Genomic DNA, 15,568 nt, shown 5'->3' on the forward strand with positions numbered 1-15,568 from the left:
GGTATTGATGCCTTTTTCTCCCACACTGTCAAAAAGATGAGTGACTTGTAGCCTCAGAGCAGTTAGTCTCTGCACTTGTTCAGCCTGGGAGATGGTTGCTTTGATTTTAAGCTAAAGAAATGCCCAAAATCTTGTCCCACTTTCCCTCCTGAAAGTAAGTGCATGGCCTAATAAATGCCTCTCTCTACAAAGCTTGCATTTTATCCTCATCCATACAATAATACTGTTTCTGCTGAGCTGATGTTGCTCAATTCTTTTTTAGCTCAGATAGCAGGAGTTTGCATGCTCTGAATTTACCTGCCAGGTGGTTGCTGTGATGGATAGATTTCCACGTAGGTAAAGGCTGAGCCAAGAGGAGGGAGAGGAAAGCCCTGTGCAGCCTCCCCCAGCACACACAGGGAGACTAAGCTGTCACTGCCATTAATCAGAGAGCTGTCAGCACCAAGAGCAACTGCTCCAGAGAGCCACTTCTATTACAGAGGGAAATAGCAGCCCTGGGGAAGAAAGAGCCACAAATAGGAAAAGTGCCTGTGAGGGACTCTGCAAACACAGCAGCTCCCTGGTTCTCATGAAGGTTGGATCCAGCTTCATTTTGAAACAAATAAAGAGGTAGTGATAAAAAGACAGTTGGACTGGATAGAGCTGATAATGTGCCTTGCACAGGCAAGAAGACTTAAGCCCACTTGCCACCCATCCTACCACTGAATTCCTGGGAAAAAGCTTGGAAAACTGGAACCTGAGTGCCCACCTATCGCAAGGTGACAATAATAACTGCAAGTGACATGTATACAAAAACAGATTCCACGTGTTAGACTACAACCCTGCTGCTAAAGCCTCACTGGGCTGCAGCAGGAGATGGTGTAAGAGAGCTCTGCACAGGAAGCTGAATGTCTTTATTATGTTGGTAACACACCAGAATGAATTCTCCTTTAAGCTATGCTATCCTACTAGTCTGACAGCAATAAAGTATTTATGCTTGCAAAATGCATAATTTACCCATACGGAGCATTTACAAGCTACACTGATTTCTCATGAGTATGTTCATCTAGGTACCCATGCCTATATATTTAGCTGCATGAAAAAAATCGTGCTTTGATTGCATCTGATTTGCTGAGTGATCGAGCTCACTAGTATCTATAGCTCATTATGTCCCAGTCTGAGTCACCTGCATTCTTTATTAGTAACGATTTCTAATTTTCTTCCAGGTCATTGATAGCAGTATTGACAAGGCACTGAGATGAGAAGACATCCCTGAAGGGATGGGCACCCCCTCACTGCCAATGATAATATCCAGAGATCTATTTGCATATGCTAACAAGTAGCTGTGGATGTTTTGCCAAAGATTTCAGGGGAGGTAAAACTCAGAACCATGTGAGTTGTTACAATTGGTTCCACAAATTGGATTGCATTGAGTTTTCTCTCAGCTGCCAACATTTAGCACTGGAAGTAAGGCAGGGCAGAAGCAAAGATTACATCTAGTTTCATGGGAAAATGTCTTCCTTCAATGAGTTTTGCTCTTCAGATGCAGTGGTAGAAATTCTCACATGTAAAGATGTTAGTCTAAGCAATGGGGCTTTGTCTGGAACATCTGTAACCTGATGAGCAGAAATGTCTTTCCAGGTATCATGGAAAATGTATCAATCTCAATGTCATATTGTCCAGAGAAATAATTAATAAAATAATCAATTTGTGATTTGTCTTAATAAATCATTGAGCCATTAGCCTTGAAAAGGACAATGTGTTGTCTTTATTGAATTCAAGTAAAGCAACATTTAAAGTAATATTTAGAAGCACAGTTTATTCACAATTTATTATTACAATATATATGACTCCTGGACCAAAATGCCAAATTACCCTTCTTCTTTCCCTTGCCACCTGTTCACCATCACCATCCACTTCTCCTCCTCTCAGGGACAGTCACGGATTTGGGAACGTGGTAGGATGAGTGAAGAAGTAGGTAGGCTCATCTTTCATTTAAGGAAAGCCTGAGTGATGTAAGCAATTTGAGGGCAGGTTTACTGTCACAGCCCACTCAGAGAGAGATGCATTTTGATGGAAAGTAAAGATTTTCATCAAGGCTTACAAATTCTATTCAAATCAATAAGTTCTTGAATTGGGTATTCAATATATGTTAAGACACAGCTTGATGGTCCCTGTTCCCAAGGGACTTCAGAATCAGAAAGATCTTCTCATCTGGTTCACTCTAATCAGTAGTCTTGAATAACATGTCTATGTTCATCTAGGTACCTATGCCTTTGTATTTAGCTGCATGAAAAAAGACATGCTTTGGCAGTCCTGGAAATCAGTCACCTTTGAGGAGAATTTTCTGGGAAACAGAAGGCAAATGCAAAGCATGTCCTGCTCCTCCAAGGATCAAGCACCTCCCTCTTCTGTAGCACAGACACAAGTTCCAGAAGAACATCTTCAGAGCTTGGACCCTTGCTCATCCCTGGACTATTTCCAAATCACCCTTTCTTGAACACAGTCTGATCACCTCCCAGTACCCCCCTGTAACAGGCGGGATGGCAGACACTGAACTCTCCATCTTCTGGAGATGTGACAGCAGCATGGCCCAAACTGCTACAAAAAACATGGTCCTTTTGTATGCAGAGGCAAAGTCTTGCGAGCTGAGGCTGAAGTTCAGGTACCTTACAAAGTGATGATAGTGGCATGACAGGAAGGAGAGCAGTGGCTGCCAGCTGGAGATACGGCCTCTCCTGGAGTATCACCCAGCAAGGCTTTTGTCTCCATCCCCACGTGGGACTTCTCCCATCTGATGGGAAGGGCTGAGTCTGCAGACTGAGAAGCTCTGAATGCCAGAGGGGAAGAAATGGCTTTAGTGTCTCAAGGAGCTTGCCAAATGCTACCCCCACAATAACAACCCCTTCCAATTCTGCCAAATATCAAAACTAGAGGTTTTTCATGGCCCAAGGATGAAATAAAATGTAAAACAATAAATACTTCAGGGCTATAAAGCCATTGTATCTATACATTTGTCATATTCTTTAAGCTAAAATTGACTCTTTGTCCTACTTCTTTTCAACTTATCTTGACCCTTGAATTAAAACATCTCGTTGTTTTATAAAATACAGACAACCTTGTTTTAACAATTCCAGTGCTTCCTCCTGAAGGAAGTGGTTCCGAACTGAGAAATTTGTCAAATCAGCTCCCATCAACAATTTTGGCTTTAATAATTTGCCCTCTCCTAAAGGAAAAGAAACCACAACAGCTAAAATTTCACTAAGAATATTAATTGCCATCATCATCCTTACCAGCTCTTGGTCTGGGGAGCTATTCTGGAGTATGAGAATGAGAGTTTGAGAGCGAGCAGGCCGTGATTTTCACCAACAGCGGTGACAGATCATGGCTGCAGGTTGGGAAGGATGGGCTTCACTGCATGGGCCTCTCACAGGAGCCCACGGTGCCCAGCCTGCACTGCCTCAGTTCTGGCATTGTAAATACTCTGCTGGAGCGAGCCCCTCCTTGACAAAGACAAGAGAATGTGTTTGCTAAGGAAAAACGAGCTTGTCTTGGCCGTCACAGAGGAAAACTGCAAGCTAAGGCAAGATGCTGTTGCTTTGCTGTCAGGGTGAATAGGCAGAGGCAGCAGTAGCCTAGCTAAGGCTGCTCTTGAGGGAGCCCTCAGGACAGACCCCCAGTGCCTCTCCATGAGGAGAGGAAGCACAAATCTGCTCTGCTTGTCACCAGGGCACAGGTCAAGAAATGATGAATCTTGTGTGTGGAGGATTTAGAGCAAAATACAGGAAGGACAGCTGTCGGGGTGAGTGTGACAGGATCTGCCTGGAGCTCTGTCTCCAGCACTCTTTGCATCTTGCTGCTTGTCCTGAGGGATGGCCAATACTGCCCAGGGGCACAGATAAGGCAGTCTACATATTCCCAGTGCCTCTCCCAGCCCCTTTTCTCCAGGTCTGTAAAAACTGTCTGCTATTAGCAGGACAATAACATCGTGCTGTTCAGTCCCCAGAAAGACTCCAGGAGGGAGCACAAGGCACTTTCATCCGTATCAGGCAGCCTAGGGAACAAGGACAGGGAGAACTCACGGGTGGTAAGGCACTGCAGACATTACCATGCTTTATCACTGTTGCTTTAACTCTTCCACAGCCTGTTCCACATCCAGGACACCCAGCTGCTGTGGGGCCTCTCTGGTATTTGTGGGTCTTCCCCAAATACCACTTTGCCAGCAGGGATGCAGGGATCCACATGACAGTGCTCCCCACTGAAAGAAGGTTCGGATGTTTAAGGAAGAAAATCAAATGATGACACCACTATCTTCAGAAAAGTCACTATCGTGAAAGCAGTCTATGCCAGATAGAACCTATATTCTTGCATAAGACTGGAGTGGGATCCACAACGTAATTGGTTGTATTTTGCAGAGGAGAGGAACAGAACAGCCGAAAATTAGGATCCTGTGAAGAACGGACTCCTTGCAGAACCTGTTCTTGACAAAATTGGTTTTATTTGTAACTCAGGACCAGAAAGGACCTGGTTCATAAGGATTAGAAAGCACTCACCACTGACAGCGAAAAATAATTACTTTAAAACTGCAAAGTAACATTAACTGTGATTAGGTAGAAAACATAGTGCAGCCTTGACAGAAGTCTGGACATATGCTGCCTTTCACAGAATTAAATGGGCGACCTCCACAGCTGAAATGGAGTGACAAACAGTGACTGACTCCAGAACATAAAGGAAAAATAACAGTGAGAAGTCATCAAACCTGAAGTAAATAATTGACGAAGCAACTCAAGCAACCACTTCCTCATCAGAATGCTCCAGAGCTGACCTTGGCAAGAAATCAAGAGGACCCATCCAGAATAATATCCCTGTTTCACATGCAGCATAGTTTGAAATCTACAAAGAAGTCGTGTCCTCTAGCGCCCGTGCTGAGTTTTCATCTTTTAAGTGGAGCATTCAGTATTGTTCCCTCCTTTTCATGCCACAACTTCCTCTTAAAATGCAAAGATAAGATGGAAGAAAAGGCTTTCATATTAAGGCTTGGCTCTAAGGATCACACCTTCAGGAACAAATATCCATCAACAGAGGAGCCATACAGACTGAGATGGAGAAGTGCTGTGTTAAGGCTGGAAGAGCACTTCAGAATGAAAGGTGGTACATTTAATAGGTAGGTTACTAAGAGCTCTTTCCCATTGCTTTGTCTGGAGTTTATGTGGTCTTTTGCAGATGTAAGGAATGCAAGAACTGGATGTGGAGGTGTGTGCAATCTAGTGGGTAGCATCCATCCAGGCTCTTCTGCAGCAGGATGCAAACCTAGGAGTGGAACTTTGCCCAATGGAAGGTGGGACCGCAGAGTCACTCTGCTGCTTCAAGGACACACAACCTCCCCCTGGCTGTCTGCTCAATCCAGCCTTCACATTAGTCACCTCTGCATTTGGTTCTTTACAGCTTGCAGAGATGACATGTCCACGTATTTTGCAACTGCATTTTCTCAGAGACTGCAAAGCTTTTGTTTCATTAGCACTGTATCAGTTGTCTCACACTTCTCCACTGCTCCTTTAACGAACAGGGTTATCGGTGTTTCAACACTGTGAATTAACAGAATCAGAAAATTAAATGATTCAATATCCACAAATGTTTTTTTCAGGCCCGTGGTATTCGTGTTCATTCAAGTAAAGCCAATCCTGGAACATATTTGGGCAATGGCATTGCTACTGTAGCAGAATAATTACTGTAATTGTCACAAATTGTTAACTCAGTGGGTGACACGGTGAAGTGCAGTTCATTCAAAACGTACATGAGCCAAGCAGCCACGGAAAACAATATCCTCCTCTGAATAAATGTCACAGGAAGCTTTACATTTCATCCTGCTCACAGCGCCTTCAAATGGTTTTAATTTCTACTCGTTTGCATACAATTAGCAAGTCAGCCTCCTTCCTGCAGATGACTGTGCAGTCAGTCATCCTGTCTGCCACACCGCTGAGATCTGGGCTGGAGCTACCTTTGCTTATGTGCTTTTACTGTATCTACATCTGTGCTCATTTAAGTACAGGAGCTGCTGAAAATGTCACTCAGGCTCTGCTATGATTGCTGTACTCGTCGGTGATGTCTTGATAATGCTGATAACCTTCCTTCCCCTGCTTTGTCTGTGCCTGCATCTATATAATAGAGGACACCAGAACAGCTGTCACTACCTGCATTTCTCATTTGGTCAACTCATCTTATGTACTTCGAGATTGGTAAAGTCATTCAGCAAAATTAAATGAGAAGAAATCTGGAAACAAAATCTCTACATCTGAAAGCCTTTTCTTTAAGGAAGGTCAGACCTGAGCCTAGGCAGACAGAGCCCTTTTTCAGCAGAGTAGTAAATAGATAAGGATAGCAGCACACAGCTGACTTAACATCTCTGTGCATGTACCTAACAGTGAGCAAAGGATTTCCTGCAAACTCCTTCCTCAGGCAGCTATAGAAGGTTGAAACTTGTCAAGGTGATTTTCCAATCTTAAATGTTTTTTTTTCTTCCTCCTTAAGTAAGACGTTTCCATTCTGATGGATATTTTCTCATTTTCTGATATCTTTCTGAGATACTGCTTTCCACTGTTTCTGTCTTTCCTGTCTTTACTTTTTCCAAAAGGCAAAGGGGACAGAGGACTAAAACCAAATGAATTGTTCTTTTTATCTCACTATCTACAAAAAGAAGATAATTTTCTGTCACTAAGATTTAATACCCCTAAGGAAAAACAAACACTTTTTACCCCTAGAACATCATTGTTTTAACTACTTCATATGACAAAGAGATCTTCAAAATAAACGTGACATGCAATGTGATACACAACTGAAGATCATCTTTCCCATTTTTTTCTCCTATGATGCCTCCAGAGCTGCAGACCTTTTCTTGCCAGGATTGCACAGGGATCACCTGAGACAGAAGCCTACCTGCTCAGTGAGGCTGGAGCCAGTCAGAAAGGACTGGGGGGAAGGCAGAGTAAGAGTCAGCTCTAAGGCAGGGGGAATTCCTCCTCGCTGTTTATAGCTTTGCTGGAAATAAGGCAATGCCACTCCTCCAAAAGCAGTCTACTTTTAAGACGATAGATTCATCACAGCTAATCCTGTTCCAGTGCACATGACAGTCTAAAGGCCAAATTCTCATTCCTCTCATGCTGGGGTAAAAGGGTGGCATGCCACAGCCAGGCACTAACGAGACATAGCTCCGGGTTTGGGGCTTCACCACATTCACCAAACCACACCTTCAGGTGTCACCACGTTTCCCCGTAAGATTCCTACAGACACTCTGTCTGATAATTGTAGGGATGATATTTTGCAGTAATGATGAAATATTGCTTTTGAGAGTAGTGCTTTCAATAATAACAGCAATTGCATTCAAAAGAGCAATTCAGAGGCTGGCTGTGCAGGTAATTTACCCAGAATACCTGTAAAGATAGTCAGATAAAATAACTGGAACAACACTAGTATGGTGCTCCAGAGGCAGCTAAAATACTTTTTCCCATAAATCCTTTGAGTAAGACCAACCTAATAACTTCCTCAGGGAGTGACAGCCCTCCCCACAAGGATGCTTTCTTTAAATTTCTTAATGTGCAAAGGAAAACACTTGATTTCGTTTGACAGTAGCAAGACAGATGTTTTACCTAAGGATGCGAGTGAGCCAGGTTCTTCTCTGCCTTCCTTGCAACCCTTCCTTGGCTACTTAATACAGGAGCACACACTTGGAGGTCAGCCTGGGGTTGAAGATAAAAGGAGTGTGACTGAAGCCTGTTTGAGCAGCTCTTCTCTCAGTTAGATCCAGGCACCTCAGCGCATGAAAAGGAGTCAACACAAGTTGTCCTAGAAAGAAGGATGAACTGTATTTAAACAGCTGAAAGCCTGTTTGATTTCTATTGCCCAAAGCTTCATTTCAACTGGCTGTAAGCCTTCAGAGTCGCCCAGCCACCACAAAATGAAATAAGGCTCCGGCCATCCAGACCGGAACATTTGCTTCCAGCACTTGAAAGGTGCGACTGCGTGAGCAGGGAGTATGGATGTCCTGCTTTTCAAAGAGAAGTAGAAAAGCAGTAGAAACGTCAAGAAAAATGAAAAGTTAAGCACAGTATAACTGCTCCCTGTGCCACGATGGGTGCACAGTAAATCTCATGTAAGAGGACTTAGAGGGTAAGATTCAGATGCGGTCTGTAATTAGTTTTTTACTTCTCAGTATAGATGCTAAGAGAGCCTCTTCAGAGTAATAGAATGCGGGCTGTCAGATGCATTTATGGACAGATTTACATAACACAGCTGCTTGCAACAGCTGGGGTTGGTCAGCACAACCCAGGATGACTCCTTTTGTCTTATTGCTTACTGTGCCAGTGGGAGGGAGCCCAGAGAGACTGTTTAAACACACACTCTGGACCTTCTGTGATGATTTGCTTGGGGAACAGGCTGACAATTGCCTCTTTCATCTACACTTCTGAGATCAGAAGAAAATTATCAATGTCATTATAAAGACAGCGAAACAAAGGCAAAGCAGTTATTGGCTACATTCACTCTCTGTGCACTCCACTTCTCGTCTTATATTTTTGAGCCTACATGAGACACTCAAGACAGGGAGAGGTAATGGAGTCTCTGCTGTGCTCATGCTCAATTCTTTTTTTTTCTTCCTGACTTATTCTTTTTCATACGGGAGCAGAAAGAATTTGTGTTCTACGCATTTCTGGGACATACACTTTGTTCAGGCTGCAACCACCTACAAATACTGGTGCTCCCCCAAATCAGTGCTATTTTGGGAGAGAGTCCATTCTGGTTTGGACTTTGCTTTTGTTTCTCTTGGAGCTGCATGACATTGCACAGCTTTACTAAGGATAAGATCATAGACTGTGCACCGTGAAGATTAAGGGAGCTTGTTCATGGGGATACTGTGGTTTTGTTAATGGACAAAAAAGGAGATTTTTGTGAGCTCAACTTACATACAAAATAAATGTACATCACTGTGTTCTAATTGCAAATTGCTTGGCTGGGGTTTTAAAAGCCTTTCATTCCAAGTCCACTGTTTGTCAAATGTCTTTTAAAAGTAACCGTGGTTATAAAGAGCACATTATTATTGTTAATACTTAGAGGAGTCCTTTCAGCAATTGCCCTGTTCCCACTCAGTCCAATACAAATACTCCTAGCATGGATTGGAAAAAACATGAATTAAAAGGGGCCCAGATAAGAGGAAAATATCTGGTTTCATAGAGACTGTGAAGCCCAAAAGAACTCTTGAAAGGCTGAAGATCCAGAGCTGCTTAATCTGTATGCAGAGACCCCCTGCACCCCTTGAGCCAGCAGTACCGAGCTTACAGAACTTCACTCTTGCCATGATTTCTTCCTCTTTAATCTGCTGCGTTGTGTACTTTGGGTTTAATTTCCCTAGGATGAACTAAACTTTTTCACTTCACTCACTGGGTTTCAGGCACCAGAACTGCAGGGGAGCGTTTGTCTTTTCAGCACTGCCAGGGAAGCTCTGCCTCTCTCATTCTGGCCAAGGGTGGAACAGATGAGGCTGGATGAACATCTCACAGCTCTCCTTTCCTGCCCACTGCAGCACATCTGTGAAGCACAGAACCACCTTTAGCCTTACTCTACAAGCCCCCGTGTGACTTGGACAGTGAGATCCCTACACTCAGAGACTGAAACAGAAATCTGGATAATTGAAAGCATTTAAATTCCCATTTAAATCAGTGCAATTCAGATGTCTCTGCCTTTGAAAGATTAGGGGTTAGGATAATGAATCCCATTGATTTCCAGTGAGAATCCAGCGAACATCATTGACATCACTTTTGAAAGCACTCCCACATTGCTGCAGGACTTCATAGTTCGAGTAACTTCACCAAGGCTGTAAAGAAAAGCCTGCTACAGCTAAGCATTAACTCAGGTCCTCTAAATCTGTGCAGTTCTGTTGGTTCTAAAGAGCCTGCTTAATTCCATGCCCCATGTAATTTTACAGCTCCTTACTTAAAGCCATGTTACATTTCACCCCACTAAGTCCATCTCTTTAAGAGGTATTTTACAGCAGCCAAGCAGTAACATGAAGGAAAAGAACAAATCCCCTTCGTTGTTATGTGGTTTAATTGGCTGTGAAACAATTAAATAAGAAGCCTCATTTAGACAAAGAACATTGATTAACAAATATTTACCTGGAGATAGTTGTGTGGACACAAGAGAAATAGTGGAGCTGGGGAGATACAGAGGATGAACCAGAAGCTATTCAGAGCACTACAAACACAGCAGACCACAGCCTCATTTGGTCACATAACTCCACCACAGCAAGATTAGAAATTGAGTCGAAATTAAATATAAATCACATGTAATGCTATTCAGTAAGTACGATACAACGCAGTGTAATAGCCTGATATTGTATATTAGCCCTGGGGATTAGTAATTAAATTGCCCATGCTGGCAAGCAAACAAATATCTGGCTGAGGGCTGAGAGAAGCCACATTTTTGCTATGCAGAGTCATAATCTGATCATTCTGTAAGCTACTTTGGAGATAAACAGTCCAGGAGAAAATGTCAGTCCTATCTACATACATTAAGTGCAATTTACATAAATTATCATCCTGTAAAGGATCAATATGTGATTTTGTTCATGACTCATCTGTCATCTTCTTTCACCCCATGTGAAGCTGGGGGGTGATCTGTGTGTCAGTGCATGACCTTGTCTGATGCCAGCCCCCAACTCTGCCCCTGACAAAGACACTTTGAATGTGTGCTAATTGGCCAGGCTCCAATCTAGTCTTTTCCCTGGGCATTTAACACAATCTTCTAACCAAATTAAAAAGTATAAATTTCTGCTTACACTACACTCAGACACTGTGTCTGAAATCACTGCAGCTGACAATGTCAGCTATGACCTCTTTCTCAGCTGTACAAGGCTAGTGAGGGCAGACTGAATTTTTAAGCTGTTTGGTTTAAGTTCGCATAAAAACAATTGTCTGGGAAATGTGAGATGTTGCAAGAAACCGTGTGATAAGATTATGAATGTCACAAACTGTTTACATGAAGCGTTCGCAAGAAATTCTATTTTATTGTTTCTCAAGCTAAGAATTCCTCCTAATTGGACATAGGCTCTCCCAGGCTTGTCCAAACCCTAATGAGAACTGATGAATCCAACAGGAGCATGGGGAAATTTCCTCCCTTCACAGTAGCCTTATTCATAACCATACCAAACTCTATCCTAAAGTATGCGAGGTTGTGAGTCCAGAGGGACTTCATACTTCCTTCTAGTCCTTAAAATGGACAACCTCATTTGTCTGAATATTTCTTGGCCCCTAGAGAGATAAATAAAATAGTAGTTTCGGATCTGCAATTCTTGGGCTGGCTACCATCGTGCCTCACTGCTGTAACAACCATTGTTGAGATTGCATCTAGCTGTGCCAGAACCAAACATCTTTCAGACACGTGGAAATTTCCTTTTCTTTCTGCACGGCATAAAACCCCTCCTCAGGACCTCGTTTCCCTTGGTAAAGTATTTCAGTGTGGGCTCCCCCATTCACTTTCTTGACTGCTGGTCTAGCAACGTGGGTCCCTTGTTTTACCCTGGGTTTTAATTCCTCCAGCCCCTTAAAAATATACTAAAAAAAACAGATGGCACAGAAATGTCACTGCTAGTTTAATGGTAAATGTGACAAGTAAAACAGAAGAGGGAAAAGCAAAGAAATTTGTAAGCACTCCTCCTCCATCCAAAGCAACCCAAGGAAGCAGGCTCTCTGGAGACATCATTCTCTTGGAACCGAACATATGGCAAATAGATTTTCTAATTTAAATTCACAAGTGAATGTTAGAACTTCAGAGCCAAAACCAATATATGATTTTTTAGTTTCCACTAAGCAGTAGTTAGGGTCCTCTACTGTGTTTTGCTTCAGAACCTGAGAGGGCCAAAAGTGAAAACCTCATTGAAATCAATGGTCAAAATCCTCCAAGTTTAACAGAGGCAGGATTTCAAGCTGACCCTGGCAGACTTTCACATACTGGGTAGCTGCTCAGCATCAACATCCTGGAAGTACCAGAAGCCTACATAAGCTCCTGTTGACAGTATGACCACATTCTACAATCCCATGTGCTCTGCTGGCAAGCAAGAAGTGAGACAGGTTACTCTAATTTTAGAAGTCTGCTGAATGGCCATTCTTGGGCTCCGAGTACAAAATCTTCACGCTTCTGGTAAAAGCACTCCTCCTGATCACCACGTGTGATCCTCATCTGCGCCGTATTCCTACTGTTTACCAACAGCACTTCATCATAGGCTTGTTTAGAGTAGCCACACTGCTAATATATTCCACATCAGAACATCAGGGCCCTTCTTCTGTCCCAGAAGCCCAAGGAACCCATCCAAGCTCCTTTTGCTTGACTTTTTTCCTTCCCTTCAGACTTTTTCCAAGTCATCTCCTACCACCTGGCTTCAAGATGTCAGGGGTGAGCTGCTGCTCCCTTTCCCAGCAGGAGCTGCACTTCAGCCTCAGGAAAGGCATTAGCATCTGCTGGTCTGAATCTGACAAAATTCTTACTAAAACTGCTAAGAATTTACCTGTCCACAGGAGTGAGCTGGAAGTTATACTGCATTCCTGGGTCCGTAGGGAAGAGATGAGCATTTTAAATGTAGAACAGTGTTATTAATGTTAAAGGAGGAAATATAAGATGTAAAATGAGGCTGCTGGAGACATCTACCTTCTGTTTCTTATATAGCGAGGCACCCTTATGTGTTTCTGCACTTATCTACAGAGAATGTATTTCATTAGTAAACTGAAAAATCCATCTCTCCCAATCATTTATTATTTCTTACAGCTTAATATAACAGAAGTTCAAAAATTGACTCAGTAAAACAACAGCTGGGGCTCCCAGAGACCACCTTCTCTCCTGCGTGCCCGTTTCACTGCTGCCACAGCACTAAGCACTGGGCATGCTGTGACCTGAGAACAACCCGCTGTCAACCAAAATCTCAACCTTAATTTTGAAGCCACAGCAGAACAGCCACCTCAGCAAATCCCAGCCCTATGCAGGTGTCCCCTGAGCGTGCTGCAAAGCTATTTTCAAGGAGGACAGATGCTGATGAAGACAGAGGCAGGGTCAAGCTGATGTAGGGCACTGGGGACACGTGCTGGGTTGGTGCAACAGGAGCAAAATGCTGCTGGTAGCCTTGGGTTAGAGAAAAGTAAGGAACCAGTGCCTGATCACACAAGATAACCATCTGCTTCTGACCAAGCAGTGAAGCAACAGGTCCAAACTGTGCCAGAAGATAACAGAAGCTTAATGATTTGTTTTTATTGCAAGAAAGAAATGAGCTAGTGGAGCAAGAGACAGAATTATGTTCCTCTACAATATTATGGACAGACAGCACAAAGTTCATTGCTAATGGGGTTAATCCTTCAATTGGGAAAAAAAAATCAGATGGTAGCACCTTTAAATTGGCTCTTGGCAAGTACTCAATTATTGTTAGACACCAATTAAATCAAAGCAGGGTCATGATGTTTCAGAGTGGGGAGAAACAGTTCTCAGGCTCATCTGGCTCATCAGATGATGAGGTTAGGAGTCTGCAGTGACTGAAGTTCAAGTCAATAAACTCCTTGTAATTAGATGAACTCTGGTGTTTTGTTTTCCTCACAATACATATAATTAAGTGGAAAAAGAAAAAAAAAGAAATGTGAAAAGACAAGAACATCCCATGCAAGTAGAGACGAGGAAGGCACAGCACTGCATCTCATGCTGCTGCTCTCCCCAGGCCTCACCGCGTGAGTCGCTGATGGTCTTATCTGGGGATGAGGCTGGAGGCCCCTCTACCACATAAGAAACACTTAAATCCTCATGCTAAGGCTTTACAAAGGCTTTAAAGAATACAGTGATCTTTGGATTTCCTGTCTGCACTAGGGAATGCAGTTGAGTCTTCTCTACGAGATGCATTCATCTGTTATTAAAGACTCACTAAAACCCTTAAACACTTGAGATAAAACGAAACCTAAGTAGGATTCTCATTACACTGAGAAACATGATTAACTGTCTAGCTGTCTTTGGAGGAATTTAACTGCTGCTCATGGAAGTCTGCACCTGGGTCACTGTCTGGACAGGGTTGACTCACTGCGACCAAAGTGCCAATGAGTTTTGCTCCAGATAAGGACAACTATGGACCATTAACTGGTGACCACAGGGACTTGAGCATTAGTATGCTCAGGTCTCATCTCAAATATTTAAAAAGTTGCAAGTGTATAACAAAAAAGGCCAAAACAAATCTCAAGCCTTTTGAGAATGGCTTGGTTTCATGTACTCTGAGTCAGACTTTCTACTTGCTCTCAGGGAGCTGAAACTACAGTCACCAATTGATTTGGATTTTATTCTCTAATAGCTCCAAAAGATTTCTCCTGTATTGACTTGACAAGAGCCTCTTCATCATGCCAGTTGGATCAATTGAATCTGGCTGATAACACTATGGTCTTTGTTCCTTCTTTTATCCTTTACATCTTAGTGTAAAGAAAATGTGCAATAGGATGCTCTCATGATATTGGGAAGAAAGAGATAGCCACTATGAATATGCCTAGATTTTATCTCAGCATCTCTCCCTCATTCTTCATTTAGTACTTTAATACTTTTCCAGATCAAGTTGCATAATTACATAGATTCATTGTGTTACAGACAATTTGATTGTGCTAAAGAATACCATAGTCTGCCTTCTATATTTCTTTTAATATAAGTCCTCAACAAAAAAACACCACCCTTCAATAGCAGAGTGGTGCTCATACAGCCTGTATAGAATTGTGAAGGAAAGGCAATGGCAAAGAACCAGTTCTAAATCACCCAAAAAAGCAAAAGTCACAACCCCATATAAAGAAGGAAAAAGTTGCTTACCTGTCCCAAAGATCAGGGTTCATCAAGCACTCCAAAAAGACAGACCTTCAGGTAAAGAACCTTCTCTTAGGGCAGCCAGCCCCTAAATGAGGCTTAGGGAGGGGTGGAAGCTAGTTCCCTTTTGGTCTCACAGGTGAATTGCTTCCACCTGTGCTCCCTGGGGTGGCTGTGTTCCCTCACCAGGTGCTCATTCATTGGTTCAGGCCATGACTTAGCAATTCCCATACAGACTGTTAAATATCTCTTGTCCTATCAAAGATACTTGGAGTCAGTGTATATGCAGTTCATAAGTGTATGGAAAAACTAGTAGTAGGAGACTCTCCCATTTCAGAACACAAAGAATATACCTGTATTTTAAACAAAGTGACAAAAAGATAAAACAATCTGAGACTTAGAAAGGCATTAGGTAGCAGCTTTGTGATGGGAGGAGCCCAATGTATTTTCAGGACAAATTCTACATGTTGTTTTAATAAATAGTTAATCAGTGATTGCTATTGGTATACACTTACAAAGCAACATCACTGTTGCTTTTCACCTTTCTAACGTTTACTGCATTTTCATAGAATGATTCGTGATCTCGGGTCCAAGGATAAATAAGTCATTATGTGGTGTTTGTTTGTTTGTCTGTTTTAATTTGTGCAATTTATTTACCAACACTAAAAACATTTATTTCTATTTATTGTGTTTATTAAAACCCTGATATGACATACGACCTTCCTTGTTCTCTGCT

The sequence above is a fragment of the Meleagris gallopavo genome, chromosome 16, assembly GCF_905368555.1.
Source record: "Meleagris gallopavo chromosome 16, MGAL_WU_HG_1.1, whole genome shotgun sequence".
Classification (NCBI taxonomy): domain Eukaryota; kingdom Metazoa; phylum Chordata; class Aves; order Galliformes; family Phasianidae; genus Meleagris; species Meleagris gallopavo.